The following is a 16,272-nucleotide window of genomic DNA, read 5'->3' on the forward strand; positions in this document are numbered from 1 at the left end:
CTTGTTCCTTTAATGTGGAAACTGATCAAGTTTTTGTGATCTGTTAGAGGAAAAGAGAAAGAAATGAGTGAAATGCAAATAAGGAAAGTGTTTTGCTTTAGAAGATCTAGTTGCATGCCAGGAACCAAATGACAATGGATTCTGGAACTCATAGAGAGTATTTGAAAGGACACCAAGTGCTCAGGGCTCTTGACTTCCTGTCTCTTGAACTGACTGGAGGTCTTGACTTCCTGTCTCCTGGAGCTAAGGAGAGTTAAGATACCTTATCTCTGTTCCTGCATGGATAAAACCTACATTGAAGTGACATTAAAGTATTCCTCTCTGCTGAGAAGATTAACCTGAAGATCTGTGAACAGCAAGCTTAAACTAAGCACAGACAGTCTTGGTGAGGGCCTGAGGCAAACTCCAGCCTGGCCCAGGTAGGTTGAACTCAGTCATCAAGAGTTCAATCCTGACTATATTTGGAGACCTGTTTCCTCTTATAAACCAACCTGGGAGGATTAATTAGATTCAGGTGTAGCTAGTGAGGTTTGGGGAATCTTAGCCAGACATAGGCTAGGGCTTAGAGAGCATGGAGATAAAGAAGAAATTCCCATGAGGGAATTGTAGGAGGGGGAGGCTAGTGAGATTTTCTTAGAGCTAGGGAAAGCCTGTTCCTTAATCCTCCCTTCCCACTTCTTTGTTTATTATAAAATAAATCCCTGTTTCCTATTTTTACCAACACTGTTTTGGATATAGCACACTGATCCCAGTGAGAGAGGAATTAAATAAACCTCTGTATCTCAACATCATCATCAATATCATTATTATTAGTATTATTTCAGATCCTAATTGTGATTCTGCAATATTTGGATTGTCCCTTTCTAATTCATTGCAATATTTTCTCTTTAAGGAGCTCTGAAATGTGTCTATAATATTCTTGAGAGTTTGTTTTGAGATCACTTTTAGGAGGTGATTGGTGGATTATTTTAAATTCTATTTTATCTTCTTGATCTCAGATATCAAAGCAGTTTTCCTGGATTCTGAAATATATCTAGACTTTTTTTGATCATGACACTATTCAAGTAGTCTGATAATTCTTAAATTATCTTTATCTCTCCTTGATATGCTTTCCAGGTCAGACCATTTTCCCAGTGAGATATATCATACTTTCTTCTATTTTTCATTGTTATGTATAAAATTATATATATATACATATATATATTTTATATCTAAACTTTTTTGGAGTTTCATGGCTTTACCAGATTATTCCACTTGTCCAATTATAATTTTTAAGAATGATTTCTCTAAGGAGCATTTTTTCCATCTTTTAATAATTTACTCAAATCTATTTCTAAAGATATTTTTCTTCAGTGAATTTTTGTACACCTTTTAATAATAGACTCTTCTGTCTATTAAAGTGCTACATTCTTCAGTATATTTGCCTCTTTTATCAAATTATTCCTTCTATTTTCCATAAATTTCTAGCATCACTTTCATTTCTTTTCCCATTTTTAATCTACCACTAATATTCTTTTTTTAAATCATCTGAATGTTTTTGCTGGTCTTGTTCAACATTTGTACTTTGAGGTTTTGCTTGTATTTGTTTTCAGGTTGTTGTGTTTTTCTTGGTTTATGTATTGGCCTTTCCTGCAATCACAGTAGCTTTTATGTTTGAGTTCTCTTTTTTGTTGTTCACTCATTTTTTCTAGACTATTTCCTGACTTTGAGCAGTCATAAGTACTTTCACTCCCCTTGTTCTTGGAGGTACAATAAGTTCATCTGTTCTCCACTCCGTTCAGTGTTCCCTTCTGCCTTGAAAGTACAAATAGAGACTCTCCCCCTTTGAGATCTCTTTGCCTCCAAACTGTTACCTGCATAGTCAACTCTCAAAGTTGCTGTGAACTGATGCTCTGGTGGCTGCCTCCAAGCAGTAGTATTACCCAGCTGTAGTCAGGTGTACTCTGGGCATGTCTCCAAGGTGATGTCACAGATTTCTCCTACCTTCCTAAATTGTTTTAGTTTTGGGGAAAAAAAGTCTTTATGTGACCTTTTGTTCATTCTCCTACTCCAAAATTTGATATCTGATTTTTTTTTTTTTAAGGTTGCTTACAGGGGAATGTTTGGAGAATTTAGCTGGGTTGCTTCTTTTACTCCACTATCTTGACTCTGCCCACAAGGTTATACTCTTTGCCAAAGACTTTGAGAAAGCAATGAGAGACAGCTTAACTTCTGGTGAAGTTTTTTAAGGACTCAGGAAACTTGGTCCTATTTGAATACAATGGGAAAGGAATCATAAATTAGGGAAAGGTAAAAAAAAAATAGGAGCATAATTGAGCATATAATCTGTTGGAAATGATGGACAGGGAGATCAATTATAGTGTGGTTGCCTTACCAAAATTAAAATGTAGGCAGAAATATGAAAAAAAAAACATTAGATTTGCCAATAATCCTTTCCTCCATAATTGTGATATGAATAATACTGTGGTTGTGACCATAGGTTATATTTGTACTTATCAGGACTATTAGTATGAAAAGATGCTTTAAAGGTACATTTAAAATGTTACCTAATATTGTGTTGAAATGTTCTCCAACTACCATTTACAAATCTTAGTATTTTGATGGGAGGTTGTTTCAAAGATGACATAAATATTAATGCCCCGTATAGGTGCTGCTGACTTTTCCATGGGTAAAGTGAAAATTTGAGTAATTGTCTAGAAAATCAAGTCAATTTCTACAGGCATTATAGGTAATATCTTTTTTTCTGTACTTCATTTGTTCTTTATATACATTTATTCATATACTCTATATTTACATTTGAAGAAAATGGTAATATTTTGCATAAGTATTTGTAGCTTGGCTGGATTTGTAACACTTCCATTGAACAAGGTACATGGTTGTCCCTTTTTAATGAGTCACGTGCTCTGGCCACTTTTTGGAAGATACTACTTCTTGAAATGATGCAGCAACCTCTTGGTTCCCAAGACCAGGGATTTCACTGAGAACTATGAATCACAGAGTCAGGAGGAATGAAATAAAATATAAATACTGTAAAAATGCTCTACTCTCTTTTTGGAGAGTTTTGCTTTGAATTTTTGATAGTTCTCTCTTGGACTTTCAGCAAGAGTAATTCGGGTATATATGGATAGATTTAACTTCCCACAACCTCACTGATGATGACAGACACAATATAAATGAGAACATGTGCTTGTTGAGATAAGGTTAACTAAACCTCAAATCCCTGGCTACTTCTATTTTTTTCTGAATACATAATTATCACTCCCAATCATAAATACTGAAGAATGGATTTTGCAGTCTTGGCAGCTATTTCATAAAGTTCAAGATTCCCTCAGCTCCTGAGTTGGTGCTAGCCATCAGTAGAAAGTGTTTCCAACAATGATGCCACTTCTCAGAGGAAAAACTGACCACCAATTGGAACATAACAGACCTGAAAGGAATAAAGAGCTATACATGGAAACTTCCTCATGAAATAATCTGAAAATTCTAATATAAAGTAAATGTTAAATATCTGTTCAGTTGATTCACAAAAAGGCCTCTTATCTTCTGTATGGATACAATAGATTTTTGCTTAACATTTTAAGAATTTAGTAATTAGTTTTTATATGTACTTTTATATTTTGGGCATTTTATTTTTGGTGGAAGTGATAAATAATTGTCATATACCCAATATGCATTTTTGACATTAAGTACCATCTCTAAAAGAGATCCCATCATTCCCTTTTTTGGAACACCTTTACAAAAGCCATGCTGGAACAGATATTGAAAAAAGGCCAGCTTTACCATACAAGTGCAGGTTGCTTGTGACAAAATTAATCCATCCTCTATGTGAATGGATAGTCAGATCCCCTTTGCCAAGAAAATTCCCTTTAATATAGTGACTTTAATAAAATAATAAAATGTAAAACTCTTCCCAGGCACTGTATATTTTGATATAATGATGAGTGTGGTGGCAATGATCATGATGATGACAATAGTGATGTCCTGTTATAGTTGTGTTATTTAAAAGCTTTACCAATTTTTTGAAAATCCCAAGCAAAGGGAAATACACCAGAGTTTTACAATCTAAGCATTATAAGTTATAATAATGCCTTTTAGGTACATAATAACCCCCCATCCTCCCAAAAAGCAGCATTTTTAGGGAGGCTAAGATAGACTTGTCTTATACAAAATTATTTCTTACAATGGGTTATGTTCTAGCAAGACTCCAGTGTATTGAGATATTACATTTTCAGGTGTTCCATTGCTTTTATTTACTAAAGTCAGAATTTTCCAAAATGGTAACTTGTCTTTTCAAAATCTATTATAATACCAGTACTTTTTGAAGTTCTTGGGTTGAATGGGTACTTGACCTTGGCAGCAAATAGCAGTACATGCACATATGTCCTATTCAAAACTCTTCTTTAACTCATCCCTTTCCTAACTGATTTATAGTTCTTATTGCTGCTGTCATCAATTCTGATTGTGTGTTCTTTTATGGATGATATGGATGACATCAAGGGAAATATGCTTCTCCCCTGATGAACCAGTTTTCATCATTCTTTTTTCCATAATGCACTTTAGAATTGGTAGATGATGCCTCTGAACACACGATCAGATTAACTTTTAAGAACTTTACCCATTTCAAATTGATGTTTAAAATTCCGTTATAAAATTCCTGAACAAGTGGGTCTGATGAAATTGGATTGATTCATTCAATTAAGTATTTATTTAGAGCATATGCTATGAAACAAATATTATGGATATTTGATTATGTCAAAACTAGATTGATCATAAAGCATAAATGATAAGGAAAATACAAATTTATTTTGTGATTGACCAACTATTCCATTTAATATATAATGACATTATTATTACTTTAGAAGTCTCATTTTATTATACATATAGATAGTTCTGTTTTAATGCACCTCTGCTATGGAATTAAAGTAATCATGTTGTTATGTTTTGTTTTGTTTTTTTGGCTTCTGTATCTATATATGCATTTTGGGAGAGACTCACATTGAATATGATAAGGCTTTAGAACATTCTGGTATTTTTTTCTAAGTGCTCTCTAAGCATACCCATTTGCTGCCATACTCAATCATCTTATAAGCTGATACAATTTGGCACAATAAATGGATTCTCCTTAACAAAGGTCTAAGATTTGTCATTTCATTAGAATTATAAATTTAAAAAGGCATGATGTAGAATTCACATAATGACTGCCTGGTATCTGGTTCAAATTGGTGCTTTTAGGCATTCGGTTTATGAAAACTAAATTGAATCTCACAAGGAAATAGGAGCAAGATACCCTAGCAGCTGCTCTAACCTCCTCCTGACTAGCTACAAATGGGTTACTGGTTGAGAATGAAAATAATATGAAATGAAAAAGATACATTTGGGCATTTAGTCCATTCTCTGCAATTCAGAAAATTATTCTTTACAGTCTGTTTGCCAATGTTTGATCTAGTTAAGTCTTTTACTGAGATGCTTTTACTAATCAAACAATCTGCCTGATGGATATATTATTACACAGAAGTATGTAATAGGCAAAATACAAGACAGCCTCTTTCCTGGAGCAAGACGTTTCTCTTTTTAATAGTAAAGAGCAGTCTTGAGGAAAGGAATGTTTTCCTATACCTGTAAATCTAGAAGGCAAATAACTAGAATGGTTCACAGTAGACCTATCTTTTATTGTTGGTAAGAGAATGTTTACCATTATCCAAGCTAATCATGGAACAGTATATCTTCCACATTTTATACTGCATATTATTATGGGCACATATCACTATAACGTAGTACTTTCATTTTGAGCCCATCAGGATGCGGGTCTTGTTTTGTAGTAAAACGCATTACATTTAAAAGAAAAATAAATTTAGAGGGAGGTTTGGTATTCAATTATACGTACTGTAGCTTCTGTTTAAGGAGTTTTATAGCTAGAATTGGTTTTCATTACTGACTCACAATAGGAGCTGGGATTTGCTTTGTGCTTGTCATTTGTACTTAGAAGACTTCAAGAGCTCTTTATTGTGTTCACTCCTCTCCCCCTTCTTTGACATTTACTTTACACAGGAGATAGCTGCATTTTTTTTCTAATTTTATTGAAATTATTTATTGACAGAGCAAGCAATTAGTGAATTTTAGGCCCTTTGTAAGTATAAAAGGGAGATATTTTGCCATTTTTATTACAGCTTTAAATAAAATTACACATAAGGTTCAAGTTGCAGCAAATCAAGGACAAATAGTAGTTTTCCAAGAGGAAAAGGGGAAAAAGGTTTTGGATTATGGCATTTTCTTTAATTTCATATTATTTATTGCCTAGAAGATAGAACACCATCCACTAAGGAGCGTATAGAAAGCATTTTTTTTTTTGTCAGCAGCTCAGTGTCAGGTCAGGCTGTACTGAAATAAGTAATGCTCTACAGTCCTTGATTATAGATACTGTATCATGTTAGGTCTTTACCAGTGTAGTTCAAAAGCTCGAAGATAGAAAGGCAAAAAAAATGTCCTGTCTTTTCCCCTATATAGAAATTTGATTTGGGGTACTAACTATCCAAAAATGTGTATTTTCTTATGTAAAATTAGAGCACGCAAAGGAGTATTTTCAAGAGAGGACCCTATAATTAACTAGGATGTGTGCTTTACAATTATCTCATTTACTCTCTTAGTAAATTAAAAAATAAGACATACAAGATTAGGATAGGAAACATGCAATAATCTGTAGTTTAGAATATTAAATTACCTTGAAAATTAGAAAGACAAACAGAAATCAACAATAGACACAGTTTAAAGATATAATCTATGCAAAGATCAGAAATTTAAATCAATACTTGAATTCAATAGATAGAAGTGTGAAATATACTCATTCATTAAATTAAAAAAATCATTAAAAATTGACAGGTATTGTTTTGGAAGCAAAAAGGCACAAGAAATTTTTATGGAGCTTAGATTCTATTAATGGAGATCAAGAATATATATGGAAAAGAAGGTAAAAATCTAGTTGTTCTTTAATTTATATTTCACTTGATCAGTAGTCTCATTCGTACAGAATCTCTATGTATCTATGAAGATTTTGAAACAGCACTTTCTCATCTTGAATAGTAAATGTATATAATTTAAAAATCAAGTAAACCTTTTCTGTAAATTTTCCTTACAGGTCATCTCTGACATTCTGGAGGCTTTTTTTATTTTTTCTTTCTTTTCTTTTTTTTTTTTTTTTGCTAATACCATCATACCATGGCATCACATAGGTTGTCCATACTCTTTGCTCGTTATACATATAACAAGTGGCTTCTATTCATATAGGTTTTTATGATATCTTTTATATGATATTTTATTCACATATCATTGTTATTGATATGACACAGGCTACTTCAACCCATCACACAATTCAGATTTTTTCCCCCTGAGACTTGGTATTCTTTAATTCACAATAATGTAAGTAGAAAAATGTTTGTGTAAAGATAGGCTTTTGTGACAGTGAGCAGCTTGGTGTTTATTGTAATCACTTCACAATTTCCCAAATGGAATTCTATTCCATTATTTGCTCACCTCACTGGCTATCTGTAGCTCCCATCCAAAATATTCATTGTATAGACTAACTCAATGAGTATACTAATCGACTCCATTTTATCAACTTGACAATAGATATTTTTAAATTTCTTCCCTTCCTTGAAGGAAATAACTTTTGTATGGCCATGGATGCAGTGAGTGGGTCCTTTAGTCTTGAGAAAGTCAATGCAAACAGTATTATGTCATCCATAAATAGGAACCTCTGAAAAATCATAGTAGCAATAAAGAATCACTTTCTCTTTGGATTCTAGTGAAGAATGTCTTTGTCTTTGAAGAATGTCTCTATGTCTTTGGTGAAGACCTCAGGTAAGTTCATTTCTCTCTATCTTTGGCCTTCTTTGATATTGGTACTCAAATAATCATTGTACACTGTATACTTACAGTCACAAATAAAATACAATCTAAAGTAATTTTAACATATATTTGCATGACACCTCAGTGATATGTGTTCTTCTATGGTGCTTGTAAATCATCTTCCTCCAGGATTCTTTGGGTCCCCTTTAATTTTGATTCTTTGAAGATTGGCATGCCAATTTTATAATTTTGTCACCTGCAGAGGAGGGTATTGATTTTTTAATATAATTATGAAATCAAAGAAAAGATTGGGGTCATTAAAAGTACTGCACATCTCCTAAATATAATTTCTCAGTTAACCTTCTCTAGTTCTACATGGTCACATCTCATTGTTTACATAAAGTCTCTGAACAAAAATCTATGAAGAGGTGGACTAACTATATATTCTGTTTAACATAATACACGTCATAGTTGGAGCAATATACATTCTTTATTTAATTTTCTTGTATAGATTGTTTAGTTGATCTCCTTGGAGCCTTACAATATATTTATGGAAAGACTCCCCACAATTTTAAATGTCTTGCCCAGGTTTCTCAGGAGTAAAGATGTAAAGATTTACCTTGAGAAAAGTTCTCTCACTCACTCATAGTTCCCTGAAGTAATGAAACCAGATAAAAACAAAGTAAAACCAGGAAAAACAAAACTACCTAAAGAGTCATTGCTTTTTCAAAGGTGCCATGTTGCCTTTGAAAATTACATTTGATATGAAAGAAGTTTTCTATGTTACCTTACAAAATGTAGAGGGTATAAGCTGGATAGCCTAAGAGATGCTACAACAGCAGTATGTAGTCAAAAGATCATTGACTTCAGCATCAGAAGTCCAGGACCTATCCATAATATTTCCTGTCTGCATATCCCTGGCCTCTCTGAGGGTCAGTTTCTTCCTCTTTAAAAAGAATACAATAATACTTACAGTACCAACCTGAGAGTGTTGTGAAAAATGCTTTGTAAACCTTAAAATACCAGAAATATGAGTTATTATTATATAGAGATTTGTGAATGGCAACGAGCATTTCTTAAAGTATGTAGGAGAGTCATTAAAGCCCATTTATGTGATTTCATTTATATGAATTGTAGTCTAGAGCTACCAGGTTTGATTACATATGTTCATAGAAATACCCATCCTGGTAGAAATGAAAGTGGTTAGGAATTTAACTAGAAAAATCATTATCATTAATATTCATGAACAGGCAATTTAACTGCTTTCCAAGTCATTGTTAAATTCAGAATCATTATATAAGCATTTATTAAGCACCCAATTTATGTCAGACATTGTGCAAACTTCTAGGAACACAAGGATCAAAATGAAACAATCTCTAGCCTTAAGAAGCTTAAAAATCTGCTAAGTGGAAAATGACTTGTAAATAAGGGAAGTAAATATAAATACTTGAATAATAAAGTAATTGGTGGAGGGTGGACTTTTTGATGGAAGTATATTCATGTTAGTCATCATTCCTTCAAGGTATTTAGAATAGTAATTTAAGTTAATGCTTCATTAGTTCCCGAATTAACTTTGTGTGTGTGTGTGTGTGTGTGTGACTCCAAAATCACATCCTAATAATGCTGCAGTGCCCTTCCGGGTTGGAAGAAGGAAGATGAGAACTCATTTTATTCCAACCAGACCATAGTATGGCAATTCATTTTGTTGTTGTTGTTGTTGTTGTTGTTGTTGTTGTTGTTGTTGTTGTTGTTGTTGTTGTTGTTAGTAACATTTGTCAAATCCCCTGCATACTGTTTTATGAGACTTCAAATTTTCTCTGCTCCTTGAGGACAAGAAATCTATCATCTGCTTTCTGAAGAAACTGTAAAACTGTAACTACTATCTTTTTATCATTTTGAAATGTAGAATTCCACCAATATCCAAGATTCTTATTGTTTAAAACTCGAATTTCAAGGAATTTGGGGGGCAGGGAAACAGTTTTATAGGCAAAAAACCCAAACTATACATTTCCCATTGGTCTTCTGAGTACAATTTATTCACATTAATTATTCCAGAAGAAGGATATATAACAATTTCCTCTTTTAAACACTGAAGCACATAAGCAAAGCTGCTATTTAATGACATATATCATTATATTACCAAGAAATTTAAACGTACCAAAATCCAAATGAACAGATGTTGCAATATTCCATCCTGTTATCAGAAACAATCCCCAGCAAAGTATAGTGGAAAAGAAATAGAATAATATTTAAGCATAGTGTGCAAAGTAAATTTCATTAAAATTCAGTGAATTTCTATGACCTTTTTCTTGATATTAAAATTTCTTAAGAAAACATTTAAAAATGACTATTTTTTTGATCAAGTGGGGTAGTTTTTAACTATTGAAGCTTGTTAATTTTTTTGATCTCTATTGAAAATGCTGTGTGACATCAATGTTGCTTTAAAGTAACTGTAAATTTGTATTTGCCTACAATTATTTCATTTTTTATTTCATTTTTTAATTGCATGGAATAGTTGATCCTGTATCTTATGATGTTAATTTATGTCTTCTCAGAATAAAAGGCCTTTTGTCATCTCAAGATTTATCATTAGAAGTATGATTTGGGTGACACTTGATATCTTCACTAATTTGACTCACTGTTAGAAATGTTTTCCTATGTTTGTGTAGAAATTTAAGGTGGTATTCAGAATTATATCCACCAATTATCAAAGTTTTGTGTTTTAATTAAAATTTTATTAGAAATTTAATGTTATATATCACCTTTAGGTGATATATAACATATATCATATATCGTATATATAAACTTTTTAGTGGCTTTAAAAAATAAATTAATAATTAAATGCATGTTAATCATATTATATTACAATATCTTTCTATATATCCCTTTTAGGGTTCCTTGGCAATTCATTTTCATTTGTTCTCTTCTCATTTGATCATATTTAATGCAATTCTTCTGGAATGGGAAGAGGAAGAATAAAAGAAAAAGAAAAGAGCAAAAAAAGAAAAAGATCCATGATTCCTTAGGTGGGAAGGGAGATTGAAGGTATTCTCCTTTTGTGCTCTTTGCATTATTCAATGTTTCCTCAATTTCTTTGTATTCTTCATACTTATCCATCTTAATTGCATTATAACTTTTCATTACATTGTACTTTTTCTGTTTTTTTGCAGTCCTGAATGATTCTTTTTGTTCCCAGTTTGACTTTTCTTGTCAGATATTCTGTAGTGGTTTGCCATTTCCTTCTCCGGTTGATTTTACAGGTGAGGAAGCTGAGGTAAGCAGATTTAAGTGACTTGCCTAGGGTCACATAGCTAGTGTCTGAGCACAGATATGAACTTGGGAAGAAGATGATTCTTCCTGACTCCTGGCCTTTCATTCTATCCAATGGGCCATCTAGCTGTCTCCCTTTACATTAGTAGATCGCAGTTTATTTATCCATCCCACTAATGGAAATTTAAATGGTTTCTAGGTTTTGTTTTGTTGTGTTTTTGCAATTATATGTGTCATGAACCTCACTTTACAAGAACTATATATCTTTATTGAAAGGCATTATGCTATAATGAATAATGCATGGATCTCCCTTTCTATTGACAGAATGGACTAGGTTCCCTTCTCACCTCTGGCACATAATGACTTCAATATACTGAACAAGTCACTGAAACACTTGGGAATACAAGAGTTTTGACACCAGGAAAAAATCTTCCAAAACATTTGGAATTGTTCACAAATTAAATAAGCTTCCTAAAAGGTAACAAATGGGTTCCATTTCTTGGGGATTTTTAAGCTAAGATTAAATGCTCCTTTGGTAGGTATATTATAGTGGAGATTCCTTTCATATATGGATCATACATAAAGTCTACTGAGATTCCTAGAACTCAAATTCTGTAAGTCTAGTAAACTGTACCTTGATAAAAGTCTTCTCATCTGTAATTCCCTGAAGTAATGAAATCAGAAATCCAGATTAAAAACAAATTAAGGACAAAACAAAACATTTTATAAATATACCTGAATTTAAACTGTGAATGTTCATTCAATAAATGTTACTTCCTTAGAATACAGAGAATAGAAATATTCCGAGATTATGCATACACATACACACACACACCTCTTCATTCATTCTTTTTTTTATTTTTGGTATATTCTCATGTTCCATCTTAGAATCAATAATAAGTACCATTTCCAAAGCAGAAAAATAGTACAGACTAGGCGATTGAGGTTAAGTAACTTGCCCAATGTCACACAGTTGTAGAGTGTCTGATACTAGATTTGGACCCAGGACCTCCCATCTCCAAGCTTGGCTTCTCAGACCATTAATAACATAAAACATAGTTCCAAGACCCTTTTCAAATGCAAGGGAATTATACAATGGACCATCCCTGGCTTTTTCAGCCTTCTCTTCTGGCCAGAAATACCTGGTTTCTCTCTTGCTTTCTCTAGAGATAATTTTCCTCATTTGCTCTGATTCTTGGTTCCTAATCTTCCAAGACACATCTAGGACATGGGTCTGTCCTAGGCTTCTGGGACCTTAGGAGAGTTTATAAATGCCATTCCTATATTTCTACAGTCACAGGCAATTTTTCTGCATTTCATTTTTTTTTTCCTTCTGGCCACTCAGGACCCCTCCCATCTGAGGTTAGACTTCATTTATATACAATGAGCAGGACTATTTAATAGGCCTGTTAAGATTCAGCATTGCCTTAGGTAATGGCCAAGAAGATTTTAAGAGAGCTAAATCTCAAAACAGAAGAAAAATTGAAAGGAGTTCTAACAGGTTTCATTCCCAATTCTGTGAAACTGTCATTACTGCTTGAGAAAAACATTAAACTATTGCTTCTTTTTCAAAGCTGTCACCTTTGCAGCCAGAATTTCAAAATTGACTAATAGCCCTAAAACTGCATGAAAACCCAAGTTTCATGTAGATGAAGGAACTCAAAAATAACAAGTGTAGCCCTCTCCTAGCTGTGTGGTTAGAGAATTACTTAGGATTCTATGACATGACTCAATGATAGGGAAATGTGAAGAAATATCAAATTTGCTTTTCTTTCTACTATTGAAAAAAGTATTTTATCCCAATTTTTTTTTTTTAGAATTCCTGGAGACATTTTATTCTTTGAACACAGCTTTTAAGTAGCCAGGGTTTTTAAGAGATAAAACATTATTCAAGATACTATACATGTACAATAGTGCCTCAGAGGCTCTGTTCTTTAAGTATATATATATATATATATATATATATATATATATATATATATATATATATATATATAAAATAGGCAATTTTAGTTATTAAATCTGATAACAGGAAATGTTTCCTATTAGAGGCATTCATATTTTAATTAGCAAAGGGAAATAAATGACCTGTGAAACCCCAGATACTAGTCAAATTGATGTTCAGGACATAATTGTCAGATTCTAGATTGAATAGTAAAAATATGTAAATTAGACTCTGATAGTTAGACCCCTAATGAACTGGGCAGGCAGGTTGTAATGTAAAAATGGACTCGAATCCAGGACTTCAATCCCCAGAAATCCTTGCTCCACTTCCCCAAAATGCTTTGTAATCTCACTGAATTCTTACCTGGGCTGAGAGCAAATCTTTATTTAAAGGTTCTCCGCCCACGGTAGGGTCTTCTTCTTTCCTGTTTCCTCTTGCAAGCAGACATGCTCTTTTTATAATGTAGGTGAGGTTGTCTAGGCTTCTGGGCCTAGACACATGCTTTCCTATCCTGTATTTTCTTTAATCCTTAATCTTCAATAAACCTCTAAAAATACAATACTCCTTGCAGAGAGAAACTAATTTCTACCTGCCTCAGTATCCCCCAAATTTTAATCTTTACAGTAAACAGACTGATATGTAGGTAATTTTTAATCTGTGATCTTCCAAATTCTATACCATCAAACTACAATGCAATAAAAAACAGTAAATTTTACTGTCACTTTTTAAAAATATAAATTCATTGTATTTTGAACTGGAAGAGACTTTAGAGACCATGGAATCTAATGCCTTCATTTTTAAGATAAGAAAAGCACAGCTCAGAAACTAAACTAGGATCACATAAGTTTGGAGATTCAAAATTTAAGATGAGGTCTTGGCTTCAGCTAAGCATTTTTCCCATTGCACTATGTTTCCTTGAATTTTATGCCATGCACAAATATTTCTCATGCAGGCAAAGAAAAAAAATAGCCTACTATGAATATAAGAAATGAGATAGATCTGGGAAATCTTTTTTTTCCTTTTGTCCTATTAAATACACAGATTTGTAGCCATCTCAGAAGGCTTTCTTCAGATACATGTTTGCAAGGTAAAACATATTTTAGGAATATTTTATTAATTTCCCTCAGTTTTGTAGTTGTTATTTTCCCCCAGAATTACAAACCTCATATTTATGTTCTCAAGAAACAGTTTCACTGCAAAGTGTTGCTTCTGCAAAAGTTAAATAGCATAAAGAGACTAGTAAGAAGATGAGACCAGTCAGTGCCGTTATCTCAAGATTGAGCTAAGTAAAAAAGAAAATCCATACTTAATTAAACTGAAAATTGCAGGGCGTATTATGTGTAAGAAAGGAATGATAAATGTGTGTGTGTTTATTCACTTAATGTTTAATGAGAACATCTGGCCATATTTCTAGATTTTTGTGTGTGTGTGTGTGTTGGCTATAGTAGGAAAGAGCTCTTTTCACAAAAACTACACTGGAGATTTGGAATTTAAGTGACAAAAATGTTAGAGATATATGTAACCCAACTAGTCTAGAATCAGACCGCCATGCTATATTCTACACTAATGGAAAATGACTCAGAGTAGATAGGGTGGAGATAAGGAATGGACTAAATATGTCATTAATCTAGGGATCTCAGTAGGTCTGCCCCTTCTGTAAAACTTAAATTTTTAGAAATCGGCCCAGATCAATGAGAAACTGTGAATTGCCTGGGTCAAAGTTATGAGTCTGAGAGAGGATTGAATCGAGGTCTTCCTGATCAAGAGGCCAGTTTCATATAAATTACATCATAGCCAAGATTGGATTTAATATCTATTTTGAATATGCAGGTGAAAATAATCACTGATAATACAATGGCCTCATAATATAGACAGACCCCTCTTCTGGTTAGTCATTTTTAGGAGGAAAATGATGGAATTCACAGACTGTCTTTTAGATAAGCAATAGCACATCTGGTTAGGTTCCCTAAACAATAATTGTTTATGGATTTGAACTGATCATCTACATGAGCCAAATCAACCAAATGAAAGCTAGACTTAACATAAATGCGAAAGAAGCATGTTCTTATATCTTTTATGAGCGTGGAAATCAAATGACATTAATTCATGTTTGTAATAAAACTGGTAGAAGCAATGTTATTGTAAATCACAATTGTATTTTTTATCTCAAGAGATAAAACCAATTACAAATGAGTAGATCAAAAATTTTAATAAGTGGCATTAAACTGTGTTCTAAATCAATTAATGGTGGTAATACTAATAGCTATCAAGACAATAAAATGGCATAGTGAGAACAAGAAGAGTGAAGATGGTTTCTGTGAATCCCTGGATTAATTTAGAATGAATTCTCATATGAGGCTATTAGCTAAAATGCAAGGTCATGAGGCTTCTATATTTGAAATTAAGTCAATTAGTCATGGTTAGAAATGGCTTAAAATAATAAACACAAAAATTATAATAACGATGTTTCCCTAGATAGGTGACTTTCTCTGAAACTTTCTAAGTATTTAATAAATTGTGGCAAAATGAAACACGAGGTCAAAATGGGAAATGTTTATTTGTAAAGGCTGATATGAGTCGATTTTTTGGATATTTCCAAAATAAAGTAAAGCATAAAATTATTTTGAAATTAATTGATCTCATTTTAACTCTTAATCTTCCATTTATACACAAGCTTTATTTAGACAAATCAAGGCTTAAGTGAAGACTATTTTAACTTACTTTTCTAGATTAAATAGAGTTTGGAGACTTGAATACCACTTTGCATCCCTTTTCTTGGTACCATAAGATCAATGTTGGGGTTTTTCCTCTAGTGAATTGGGTTTCCATTCATCTCCCACCCTTTGATTGGATTAAAAACAAGGTCTAAAGCCTTACTAGATAATAGGGTGTGGCAAGCCTCATGGCACCCTGCCATTCAGACTCTTACCTCTTGTCCCACTTGACTCCTGGCTTCCAAAAGACCAGCTTCAGACCCAAAGGAGGTCAAGTATGTCCAATCAGGGCCACCCCCAAAAAAGTGATGTCATGGGGGTATAAATTATGGATCTTTGGAGCTGAAGGGCCTTTTTTACTTTTCCTGGCCAAGCAGTGGGAGTGAACAGAAACCATGTGTGGAGCCACTGTGGGTTAGCCAGGTGATTAGTCATGTGATTAGGTGCCTTTTCTCTCTCTGACCCACTTTTCACTAATTAATTAATAATTATAAATTAAAA

The 16,272-nt window shown here is 33.1% G+C and overlaps 1 long non-coding RNA gene across 1 annotated transcript; it reads left to right on the forward strand.

Annotated features, from left to right (window-relative positions):
• The first annotated feature begins 211 nt into the window (after window positions 1-211).
• LOC103105852 (uncharacterized) lies at window positions 212-11,845 on the forward strand. Its single transcript, XR_471628.3, has 5 exons — window positions 212-419; window positions 7,800-7,854; window positions 10,735-10,887; window positions 11,013-11,102; window positions 11,437-11,845. It is a non-coding gene; the product is annotated as an uncharacterized LOC103105852 (long non-coding RNA).
• The last annotated feature ends 4,427 nt before the right edge of the window (window positions 11,846-16,272 follow it).

The sequence above is a fragment of the Monodelphis domestica genome, chromosome 8 (assembly GCF_027887165.1).
Source record: "Monodelphis domestica isolate mMonDom1 chromosome 8, mMonDom1.pri, whole genome shotgun sequence".
In the NCBI taxonomy this organism is placed as follows: Eukaryota; Metazoa; Chordata; class Mammalia; order Didelphimorphia; family Didelphidae; genus Monodelphis; species Monodelphis domestica.